Raw genomic sequence first — 13,288 nt, 5'->3', positions numbered from 1 at the left:
TACAAAGTTTTGTTTAATTCGATCCAGCCGTTACTTCAGAATCGAGTTTTGAAAAATTCTTCTCGTAATGTTAAAACGTATTTTGATATTTTTACTCATAACACAAAAACTAGATTAGGCTCGGCAAAGATTGTTTTTTTACATCAAAATATGAATCGACCCAAGAATAAAAACATAATTTACAACACCTAAAATGTAATTTCAGTTTTTTTTATGAATTATTTTAATATTAAAAAAAAATATTATCTGAAACCATATTAAATTTTAACAGAAAAACAATCTAAAAAAGCTTTTATGTGGGAATCCAAAATTTGAGCTCAAAATATTCAGAAGTTTTTGCACTATGCTTAAAAATTAATTTTTTCCCACTTTAGGGGACCGTATACTTTTTTAAAACAGAACTAATGAAAGCTGGTTTCTTCGTAAGAAAAGAAAAAAATGTTCAACAAAATAAAACAACCCAATTATAACGTGGTTTTTCTACATAAGAGTTACGTCTATGAATTTTTTTAAATGTATAAATTTATTCGCTGTCTTTGTAGAAGAAAACACAATATTGCAACCGTCAGTTTTTTGTGGATATCGTTCAAACGTCAATGTGTAAATAATGCGAAACACTACTTCATTGTCTAATAAAAGAATATTTTAATAGAACTTTTAAAATTAAAAGCTACACTTAAAATACTTCTGTTTTTTTTTTCTTTTTTTTCTGTGTTTAGCAATTCGCTTTTGTAAAACAATAACTCAGATAAAAAATTACAATGCACAACTTTTTCACAGAAACATACAAGAAAACCTCATTGTCAGTCATGTTGCAATAGACAGTGCAGAATTAATGGCTCTTCCCGGTGATAATTTGCTAAAAGGAAAACTTTTTGCCTTGTCTAAATCTGGGAAAAGCATTCGAAAATAGCCGACAGTATGAAGTTCCGCCTTTAACAGTATCCAGATGGGTCACTAGGTAATATTTGCCCTTAGATAATTTTACTGGTTTTTAGGAATTATTATTATTATTATTATTTATTTATTTATTTATTTACTTTTTTGTATGAATAATTTTCAATCTGTTAAGATCTAGAAGAGGAAATGTTAGTCGCAGTAGTGAGCCTTGTACTTTGAGCCGTATTCTGCACGAAAGTAGTAGTTGTGGCTAATTGTGAACTTTTTTTTTTTTACTTCGTCAAAGATTTAACAAAACATGAATTTGGTTGTTAGATGAAGTTGAGTTTTTGTCTATTCTTAATTATAATTTAAATACTATTTTTCCATTGACTTTCTCGGTCATCGTCCGAGCATTTCACATTAAAATCATTTTCGCAAGACAAAGATAGAATTTCAAATTATTTTCTTCTTTTTTGAATAACACGGAAAAATATCGACAAAGAAAGAAAGTTATAATAGATTATTGTTATCAACTACTAGATGCCTATCTTATTAAATGCAAGTTTTTCAGAATTCAATATATGAATATTCGGTTACAACTTTATGACACTGGAACTAAATATACTTCCTGATTTTATTTTTTAAGCAAACAACGAGCCACATTGACAAGCTTACCGGGCTGAATGCGGCCCGCGTCTTTCGTGCAACAAGTGCGGATTGGTTATCCTATTCGAGGGTTGCTGTGGGTCCTAATAATACATACAATAGCCCTGAACTAAGTTTAACCGAAGAATGAAGCAGGTGTCATGTCATTGAAGCTGAGAGTGCCTAAAAACTGGTGGATGAGGAAAATTTATCTCATCAGTGAGATGCCGTAAACATACAGCAGATAAATTTACTTTACCTACCAGTTTATTAGCACTCTCAGCTTCAATGAGGTGACTTCTGCATTCCGCACGATTAGTTCCGGTATTAGTCTACAACATTCACAGCAAGAATGGAATTGTAGCCCTGGATCGAATAACCCGGCTGTCGGTTATGCTGCATGTAGTACTGTTATAGGTGAGCCTGCCTTATAATATAGACAGTGTTCGCTTGCAAGTATATAGTGCGAGAAGCAAAGTCAAATATTGCTAACCTTTGTTTGCAAGTGCAAAGTTACAACATCTCAGAAATGACAAGAAGTCTGATTTCGGTTCGCCTTGGTTTAAGCTAAAATAACTTTTGTGTTTTTAAATTACGTGTTAAACCATCTCTAATTTCATTGCTAGAAACAGCATGGAGATATTACTTTCCTAAATTGCTTTTAAGAGCCATTACATGTTTAACTAAAACCACCGATTGTGTTATTTATGACTTTTCGCATCAAATTTGGGTTTGAAACATTCTCTTTTTTTTATTACAAATAAGCCGCTAGAACAATTACTGTGTTTGTCCACTGTGTTAATTCAAATAACCAAATTTTTCCCGAATAAAGTTCGAGTATGAACGGTTTGCTTATTATCGGGTATTTATGTTCTCCTGTTTCTGTTTTATTTTTTAGATTGATACTTCGTTCATTTTATGTATTTAGAGCAAATGTTCACGGAATAAATGGACCTTGCTTCGCTCGAGTCTAAAATCTATTTAAATGCTGCGTCTTCCCACGTTGTGCAGTATGATTTTTTTTATTTTTGTGTGCGATAGCCCAAATTTCTGCCGATGTTCTGCGAAATTAAAAACGCGCAATTCCATTTTACATCAAAAGACTTTCTATTCATTCCAAAATAAACCTGTAACATAGGTGAAATACATTTATCAAACATATTCACATCATAATTCTAGGTATAAGGTTGGATATTTACATTTCTATGAGGCTAATTTGTTGAATGATTATATAAGCAATCCAATAGGTTCATATTAGAAAAGGCAAAAAGTTCCATTATATTTAATTTGTCATTATTCGATTTATTAAACAACGATCTTTACGATGTACCAGCCAAACTCCATCCAGACAAAAATCAGTAAATATTTTAACTTTTTTTTCAAAAAAAAAAAAAAAGTTTTAGACCGTAAATCGCTTTTTGGCGCAACATTATCGGCCAAAAAGTATCGAATTACGGAAAAAAAAGAGAACTTCAAAAATCATGAATTGAGCTGGATAATCTCGATCTTTTCTTTGTTTACATTCCGTTACTTGATAAGCTGTGACCTTGAAAGAAGAGTTCTCAATGTGGTAACGGTCCCTGAAACGTTTTTCATTAATAACTCCTGTTCTACTGAACGGAATGCAGTGAAATTTCGTACCGTGGCTGTATTTTGCTGTCTAAACATATTTATGTAGCAAAACATAGGGGTTCCCATTTGAAAATCAAGAGTTGGTGCTCATTTTGCTTTGTATGTGGTCCCTTATCAAAGTTTTACCGACGTAGTTTCAAAGAAAACTTTAAACCAAGTCTAATGACACCTTTCTTTTCTTTCTAGTATGTATAATGGTCAAATAATTAAACGTGTTTCGTTTTTTTTCTATGATTGTACCAAAAAACGCTCTTGTGTCGAAAAGAGCATAGTTATTGAATTCGTGACTCAGCATTTGAATTTAGACCTATTTGGATTTTTTGAAAGTTAAAAAACTCACCTATATACATTCTTTGGTAGCAAAGACCTTTTGTACGTCTTCAGCTGTTATACGTCTTCAACAGTTGCCTTGTAAAAAAACATACACACCCAAGTCTGCGTTAATGCATCCATTTTTATTTTCAGAGTGTGTTGCCAAAAATTATTTTGGGTAATTTATTCCGAAAGCCTTTCTTGATATCGGAAATTGTTCTTGTGTAATACCTCATTTATTACAGAAAAGGGATTTTCAAAATCATTAATATGCAATATTTTCAATACGAATTAGTAAGAATAGTTTCTAGGTTCTGCTAAGTATTCATATAGTTCGCGCAATTAATGATTTTATTTTTGTTATACTGTGTTGAAATATATTGAAAAAAAAAATCAGTATTTGGTCAATTATTAAGGAGCTCACAGACATTACTCTATTAAACTGAAAACTTCAAAAGATAGTAATGTTAATTAAAATCAATATTTACAACTCTAAGAGTTATTGAAGTTATTGATTTGATTAATTCAAAAGAACTAAACAGTCGATTTTTCTCAATCATGTCTGTTTCTATGTTTTTCAAATGCCTAAAGATTTTAAGCCAGGAAACTAAAATTTCAAAAGGAATTTTTTTATAATGAATGGCAACTGTTGCGACTACAGGCGTTTCGAAAGCGAAAATTCATTTATTTTTCACTCGATATTAGCATAAAAAATGCATTGAAACTACCAGCATGATTTATAACATAAACTGAATAAACAATTGAAACATAAAAGAGCAAACAGGGATATTTCAATTGTAGACGCTTCTCGTGTGTGCGCTTGCTCTGAAACGACAGGGTGAGCCGATATGTTTCGAAAGATCAGTTGGGTAGATGCACGTTGTGGCGTGGTTCGTGTACTGCAGTGTTAAAGCAACGAGGAACGAAAGTAACATTCCGAACATGTAAAGTTTTGCATCATATCCTATTATCCAATCGCAAAAAAATTTAACATATGAGGCAGTGAGAAGCAAAGGGATGTAAGTGAACATATTCAAGGTTTGAGTAAAACGCGTTTAAAGATAACATCCTAGGCAGAGTTGGGCAAATTTTGATTGCATTGACAATTAAAGATTAACAATTGATTAATTGGTAAACGTAACCACAACAACTAACAATTGATCAATTGTAATTGCGGAAAATTACAATTAACAATTAATTAATTGTTAATTGTAGTTTTCTAAAGTTAACAATTAATAATTGTTAGTTGTAGTTTACCACAGTTAACAATTAATTAATTAATAATTGCAGTTTACTACAATTAACAATTGTTAATTGTAGTTTACTAGAATTAACAATTGTCGATTGTTCTGTGAATTTTTATTAAAACTAACTCATAAAAAAATTACTGGTTTTGTACAATATATTCTACGGATGACAGGTCTACTTGGGACGTGGACGCCAAACGGGTACCATATTACTATCTAACTATTTAAATACACATGCTAGCAACAAATAAAATATCAGTAACTTTCAGTAAATTACCGCCCAATAGCCAGGGCTAAAACAGAAAGGCATGAAATATTGAACCGAACCATTGCTTCGGTCACTCGTCTGGCCTGCGCTAATTCTATATTAGCTACCAGTTTGTTTGGCACTCTTGGCTTCCTTAAGAGGTTTTCCATCTCCAGGTTTTTCACTATCTTATACCGGGCTGATGAGAGCTCATAAGCACGAAACTGCAGTCCTCGGCTGGGCATGACTGAGCTGGCGGTGTGTATTATGTATCAGTAACTTTATTACGAGCAATAAATTATTTACTGAAGCATATGACTTTTCTCAAAATATCTTATGTCTCCAGAAAAAATATCTTCAAAAAAGGTATATTTCAATTAAAAATTAAACTAGTCGACCCGTGCGGAACTCCGCACTGTGCTTCAAATCGTTTCATAAGGCATTTCGCTCTTTAAGAATTTCAAAGGAAGAACATTATGAAGAAGAACCGAAAAAAAAGTAAGCTCAGAAGAGAAGGCATGTAATTTAAAGACATCAGTAACAAAACCTCGTTAAATACAACGTTGTGATAATTTGATCATAGCTCCCCTTTTAATCGTACATATTTTCAATGCAAACATAAATGTCATTAAAAGTGTGGCTGAGTGGTGACTCGTGAAAAAGCAATAATTGTGCATGTGAAAAAACAGGTTGTGGCAAATACAGCCCTGCACATGTCAGCATCTGACGGGAAAAAAAGAAACATTAAAGAGATATTTATTGACACGTATTCGAATTGGCGCCATTCTGACTAACAGCCCGACACCCCAACAAACCTAGCAATTGCGTCTTCCTTTTCGAAAGCTATTCATTGAAGGAATGCGTAGTAAAAAACAGCAAAAAAAGCTTTTTGCCAAAAAAAAAAAAAAATAATAATAAGATCATGCATCTGTGTTTTGTCATTAACCAGCATGATACGATTTAAAATTATTCGCAAAGCATGGAATTTGATTAAAGAATGACGAAGATCTCACGTAGCGATTGAAACAAACATTCTAGAGAAGTAATAAATTTGATTGAAAATAAGTGTTTATATCTTTGAATATTGAACTATTTCACATAGAAGGTTGCTTTAACCGTTACGGCTTAAATGCCCTCACATGTTTCTCTTTTAATCGAACACTTAAAATTCAAAACCAAAACCAGTTGAACTGAGTCCGTTCTTAAGTGTAATTTTTCGAACGTAGACGAAATGTATTTTTTTTTTCAGCAGAAAGCAGAGGAGTAGAAAATAATTTCTTGCTAATGAAGTTGATAATACTTTTAATGCTTTATATCGTATTCGCGCGAATAAAAAATTAAAGGTTTACTGAATGAAACTCGTAGTTTTAATCGGGCGTAGTATTTTTTCATTTGTACAAAAGGTCGAACACTGCTATTAGAAACATCTACATTTTAGCATACAATAAAAATGTTTTTCTGCACAAAAAGGATTTCTTTAGGTAAATCTAATACTTTTTTATGCTTACATTATGTTGAGTGGTCTGGATGTAGTCAAAGAACACAGTTCGATTAACAATCAACTTATCCGAATGATAACTGTAGCGTGCATAAAGGAGTCGAAACACCAAGTAGCATTCCCACTGCATTTATTTTATTAGGTGTGTATGTTATGAGCACATGTAATGCGTAATACTAATATACATTTGATATTATGTCGGACAGCCCAAGCTTGCCCGAAGTTCAGATAGTTTATAGCCGAACGCTCTACCGAAAAAAACTTATCAATTAAACCGAACAACTAAGTCCAGTGCTGTTAAGCTTTATTAAAATATGAACACACACACAGGCTTTTTTTTTTTTTTTGCCGAAAGCGACGTAAAAAATGGAAAACTGCATTAGAACTTTGCTTTAAAAAATGCATAAGAACTACAGGCAGCATCAAGGTTTTGAAACAGCAAGAGGCGATTTCGAAAACTTGAATTTTCGACCGTAAGTCTTTTTTTCGTCATTGGACAGCCTGATAAGTTTTAAAATGAGAGGGGATTAATATATAAGATAAGATTATGAAGAAAAATGTTTTTATTTTTGAAAATTTTTACAATTTGTTATCGCAGGCTGCTTAAACCGTTATAACTTAGATGGCAGCACGTGTTCATCATTTAACAGCACGGTTAAAATACAAAATAAATTGAACTATGCTCTTTTTTAAGCGTAGCTTTTCGAATGTAGTAAAAATGTGATAAGCTATTTGTTTTTTAGCAAAAAGAAGAAAATATATATATTTTACCCTTCAAATTGAGGTAGTATTTTATTTATTTGTACAAAGAGTCAAAAACTCATTAGAAGAATATATATTTCAATATACGATTTATTATTTTTTTTCTGAACAAAAAACAAATCTATTGTAGTCTGAAATCTTAAACCTGTTACTTATATTTTCGCTTACATTATGCTTTAATTTCCTTTCCAGAGCCAAAGCTTAAAGAGAAAAAAGCTTACAAATCCGAAGCAATTTAGCACAAAATCACTGAATGTTTTCATTCAGCAAGGAGCATTTCCTTCTCATTTATTCTATTCCCTCATAGTTGTTATTCATTTAATCCAGTGTTCATGTAATGCGCGATATTTCTCTAATTTTTATTGTTGCAGATTGTCCGGACGTGGGCCCGAACACGTAATCTCCTGGTTACGAAGAGAACGCTCTGCCGATCAAGCTACTCAGCTCTGTCGGTCATGGCGCAAATTAAAGTTATAAGTTTAACCGAAAACCTCATTCTGGTTCTTTAAAACAGGTTTTTCGGCTAAAAGAAACAATTTTTAGACCTTGGGTCTATTTTTCGTCAGTAGCCAGCACCATAAGCTATAAAATTAGCCGTAAATCAAATAAATCGATCAAGAATTGAGGGAAATTTGGCGTAGAAACCAAAAACAGGCTACAGAAATAATATATAAGGATGGTCGTTGACGGGCTACATGCACACAAAGCCAGGATGCAAAGCAGGGCACAAATTTGTTGCACAAAGATGATTTTACCTAACATTTTAGTTTTTAAGAAATATTTAGAACACTTTCTAAAAGTTACGGTCCGTAGTAGTTCTAATACACGCATCGCAACAAAGGCGCAGCGACGGATGAGTGTTTTTCAAAAGTCTCGTTATTGAAACAGAGAGTGCTTTGTGATTGCGACGCATGCATTACAGTTGCAGGCCGCAAATTTCTTCAATCGCTTTAAAACCTTCTTACAACCTAAAATGTTGTGCAAAATTGTCTTTGTGTAACAAATTTGTGACCTGTTTTGCATCCATCAGTCTTTGGCTTTGCGTGCATGTAGCGCGTCAGCATTGTGTTTGTGACCATATGTTCCTTGTGATTCTTGCTTCTTATCCTCCCCTCTAACACCTGGTAAAAATTTTCCCAAGAGTTTAAACTAACCCTGTATACTTGTATGTCATATGCTTGTATGTAAGTATCTACTCGAGTACGTACGTGTATATACGTGTCTACCTGAGTATATAAGTGTTCGTATACATACGAGTAAAAGCAAGTATATACTTAAATAGTCGAATGTATATCTGCATAGATAAAAAATACCCATATCGCAGATACCCATATACGTATTTATTGGTGCATTTATGTGAATACGTTTGTATACGCGCCTACACGAGTATATGCGTATGCATAAGTATATACTCGTATATTTAACCCCATTTACGGAAAAAACAATACATATTAACTGAAATCAATATTTAATTCATATCTGCCTTATACTTAACTCTTAAGTGACATTAGAAGAACAATAATCGTTAAGCCTAATATTATGACCACTTTACCCCATCTTACTGAAATTGTTCTAAAAAATGATCTAAAATATATTCAGCTAACTGCTAATGAGTAAGTGATCTTAAGACATGTAGGAAGCTTCCTGTGCCGTCAATCTGTTCATAATTCTAACGAACAAAATTTCTCAAAGAAGTTAAAAGAGGTGTTTAGATTTTTAAAATTTTCATATTTACACAAAATATTTTTTTTACCAAATGAAATTTTGCCAGGTTTGGAAATTTTGTATTCAAAATGTAGTTTTTAACTCCCCGAACCTAAAATAAAATTTTCACATTCATTCGAACATTTATTTCCAAGCTATAGTCATTTATTTGACGTATGACCACTTTACCCCATTGACCACTTTCCCCCACCAGACCCTATTTATTTATAAACTAGTCGACCCGTGCGGAACTCCGCACTGTGCTTCAAATCGTTTCATAAGGCATTTCGCTCTTTAAGAATTTCAAAGGAAGAACATTATAACGAAGAACCGAAAAAAAAGTAAGCGCAGAAGAGAAGGCATGTAATTTAAAGACCTCAGTAACAAAACCTCGTTAAATACAACGTTGTGATAATTTGATCATAGCTCCCCTTTTAATCGTACATATTTTCAATGCAAACATAAATGTCATTAAAAGTGTGGCTGAGTGGTGACTCGTGAAAAAATAATTGTGCATGTGAAAAAACAGGTTGTGGCAAATACAGTCCTGCACATGTCAGCATCTGACGGGAAAAAAAGAAACATTAAAGAGATATTTATTGGCACGTATTCGAATTGGCGCCATTCTAACTAACAACCCGACACCCCAACAAACCTAGCAATTGCGCCTTCCTTTTCGAAAGCTATTCATTGAAGGAATGCGTAGTAAAAAACAGCAAAAAAGCTTTTTGCCAAAAAAAAAAAAATAATTATAATAAGATCATGCATCTGTGTTTTGTCATTAACCAGCATGATACGATTTAAAATTATTCGCAAAGCATGGAATTTGATTAAAGAATGACGAAGATCTCACGTAGCGATTGAAACAAACATTCTAGAGAAGTAATAAATTTGATTGAAAATAAGTGTTTTATCTTTGAATATTGAACTATTTCACATAGAAGGTTGCTTTAACCGTTACGGCTTAAATGCCCTCACATGTTTCTCTTTTAATCGAACACTTAAAATTCAAAACCAAAACCAGTTGAACTGAGTCCGTTCTTAAGTGTAATTTTTCGAACGTAGACAAAATGTATTTTTTTTTCAGCAGAAAGCAGAGGAGTAGAAAATAATTTCTTGCTAATGAAGTTGATAATACTTTTAATGCTTTATATCGTATTCGCGCGAATAAAAAATTAAAGGTTTACTGAGTGAAACTCGTAGTTTTAATCGGGCGTAGTATTTTTTCATTTGTACAAAAGGTCGAACACTGCTATTAGAAACATCTACATTTTAGCATACAATAAAAATGTTTTTCTGCACAAAAAGGATTTCTTTAGGTAAATCTAATACTTTTTTATGCTTACATTATGTTGAGTGGTCTGGATGTAGTCAAAGAACACAGTTCGATTAACAATCAACTTATCCGAATGATAACTGTAGCCTGCATAAAGGAGTCGAAACACCAAGTAGCATTCCCACTGCATTTATTTCATTAGGTGTGTATGTTGTGAGCACATGTAATGCGTAATACTAATATAAATTTGATATTATGTCGGACAGCCCAAGCTTGCCCGAAGTTCAGATAGTTTATAGCCGAACGCTCTACCGAAAAAAACTTATCAATTAAACCGAACAACTAAGTCCAGTGCTGTTAAGCTTTATTAAAATATGAACACACACACAGGCTATTTTTTTTTTTTTTTTGCCGAAAGCGACGTAAAAAATGGAAAACTGCATTAGAACTTTGCTTTAAAAAATGCATAAGAACTACAGGCAGCATCAAGGTTTTGAAACAGCAAGAGGCGATTTCGAAAACTTGAATTTTCGACCGTAAGTCTTTTTTTTCGTCATTTACCAGCCTGATAAGTTTTAAAATGAGAGGGGATTAATATATAAGATAAGATATTGAAGAAAAATGTTTTTGTTTTTGAAAATTTTTACAATTTGTTATCGCAGGCTGCTTAAACCGTTATAACTTAGATGGCAGCACGTGTTCATCATTTAACAGCACGGTTAAAATACAAAATAAATTGAACTATGCTTTCGAATGTAGTAAAAATGTGATAAGCTATTTGTTTTTTAGCAAAAAGAAGAAAAAATATATATTTTACCCTTCAAATTTAGATAGTATTTTATTTATTTGTACAAAGAGTCAAAAACTCATTAGAAGAATATATATTTCAATATACGATTTATTATTTTTTTTCTGAACAAAAAACAATTCTATTGTAGTCTGAAATCTTAAACCTTTTACTTATATTTTCGCTTACAATATGCTTTAATTTTCTTTCCAGAGCCAAAGCTTCAAAAAAAAAAAAAAAAAAAAAACACGTGCAATTTCGAAGTAATTTAGCACAGAATCACTGAATGTTTTCATATCAGCAAGGAGCATTTCCTTCTCATAGTTGTTATCCATTTAATTCAGTGCTCATGTAATGCGCGATATTTCTCTAATTTTTTTTGTTGCAGATTGTTCGGACGTGGGCCCGAACACGTAATCTCCCGGTTACGAAGAGAACGCTCTGCCGATCAAGCTACTCAGCTCTATCGGTCATAGCGCAAATTAACGTTATAAGTTTGACCGAAAACCTTATTCTGGTTCTTTAAAACAGGTTTTTTCGGCTAAAAGAAACAATTTTCAGACCTTGGGTCTATTTTTCGTCAGTAGCCAGCACCATAAGCTATAAAATAAGCCGTAAATCAAAGAAATCGATCAAGAATTGAGGGAAATTTGGCGTAGAAACCAGAAACAGGCTACAGAAATAATATATAAGGATTTTCTTTCCAGAGCCAAAGCTTCAAAAAAAAAAAAAAAACACGTGCAATTTCGAAGTAATTTAGCACAAAATCACTGAATGTTTTCATATCAGCAAGGAGCATTTCCTTCTCATAGTTGTTATCCATTTAATTCAGTGTTCATGTAATGCGCGATATTTCTCTAATTTTTTTGTTGCAGATTGTTCGGACGTGGGCCCGAACACGTAATCTCCTGGTTACGAAGAGAACGCTCTGCCTATCAAGCTACTCAGCTCTGTCGGTCATAGCGCAAATTAAAGTTATAAGTTTGACCGAAAACCTTATTCTGGTTCTTTAAAACAGGTTTTTCGGCTAAAAGAAACAATTTTCAGACCTTGGGTCTATTTTTCGTCAGTAGCCAGCACCATAAGCTATAAAATAAGCCGTAAATCAAAGAAATCGATCAAGAATTGAGGGAAATTTGGCGTAGAAACCAAAAACAGGCTACAGAAATAATATATAAGGATTTTTTTTCCGTACTAGTAAAAGGCCGAAGAACATCTGAGGGAAATTACAGAAATGCATCTTAATTACACGATTTAAAAAAAAAATAAACTGAGCGGTCTCTGAGATCTTACGTCCCCTGTTATATCCTTCTTTCTGATTTCCCCTGTTACAGGTTAAAATATAAAACAATGATTTGCACAATTTTAAAACACTTAATTAAAACACAAACATTTACGTGTGGAAAAAACTTGCCAAGACGAGAATAGTTCACGCAGCGAGCGAGCAATCAGCACTGAACGAAAATACGAATTCGAATAATACTTTGAACTCTGTACGCTGCGCTCAACCTATTGATCCATTAAGTTAATTGTTTGTTTTAATTGTTTCATAAAACAATAAAAAAATAATTGCAATTTTTTTAACTGTGAAAAGCGATTAACGTACATTAATCTATTTAAATTAATTGCAAAGTACAATTAATAGTTTTATTGCAATTAATTTAATTGCAATTACTTTTTTAATCAATTAACAAGGCAATTGAAAAAAAAATGATTAATGCCCAACACTGATCCTAGGCAGACTTTCATTCATTGTTTTTCCAAATCATGCTGTATAGCAACAACTACCAGGGATACTAGTACCATCTCTTTCCCCAAGGCAGAGGAGGGGTTCTCCTACCATGTGTACTGGTTTTATTTGAAGGCATGTGATCGACAATCCGACTATTTTAAAGAACGCAGTGCTAACGGTTAGAGCTTCTATGAAAGCATTCCAGAATTTTCTAGTGGCAGCATTTATTCTTTTTTCTCGCAAATTGATTAGCGTGTTGAAAACCGACAGGTGGCTTTGGAACATTTGACATAAGACAAAAATTCACGGCTTATAGTATATGAAAAAATGGGAATTTTAAAGCCAACCGACAGCAGCAAATTTCCATAACTCTCAGGATTCGACCATATTAGAAGCAGCAATCACAAAGCACCATGTGAAAAGCGTTGCCCGAGGAAAAATGCTTTAAAATGCCGTGTGTGATCAATGTTTCTTAAGTCGGGTGCTCAATTCTGAAAAGGCGTAACTTTCCTCCTATAACAGCTCTTAAATCGCCATTTGAGTTTTTTTAATACGCTGATTAAT

This window comes from Uloborus diversus, chromosome 10 (assembly GCF_026930045.1).
Source record: "Uloborus diversus isolate 005 chromosome 10, Udiv.v.3.1, whole genome shotgun sequence".
NCBI lineage: Eukaryota > Metazoa > Arthropoda > Arachnida > Araneae > Uloboridae > Uloborus > Uloborus diversus.
Note: the sequence above shows the minus strand (reverse complement) of the source record.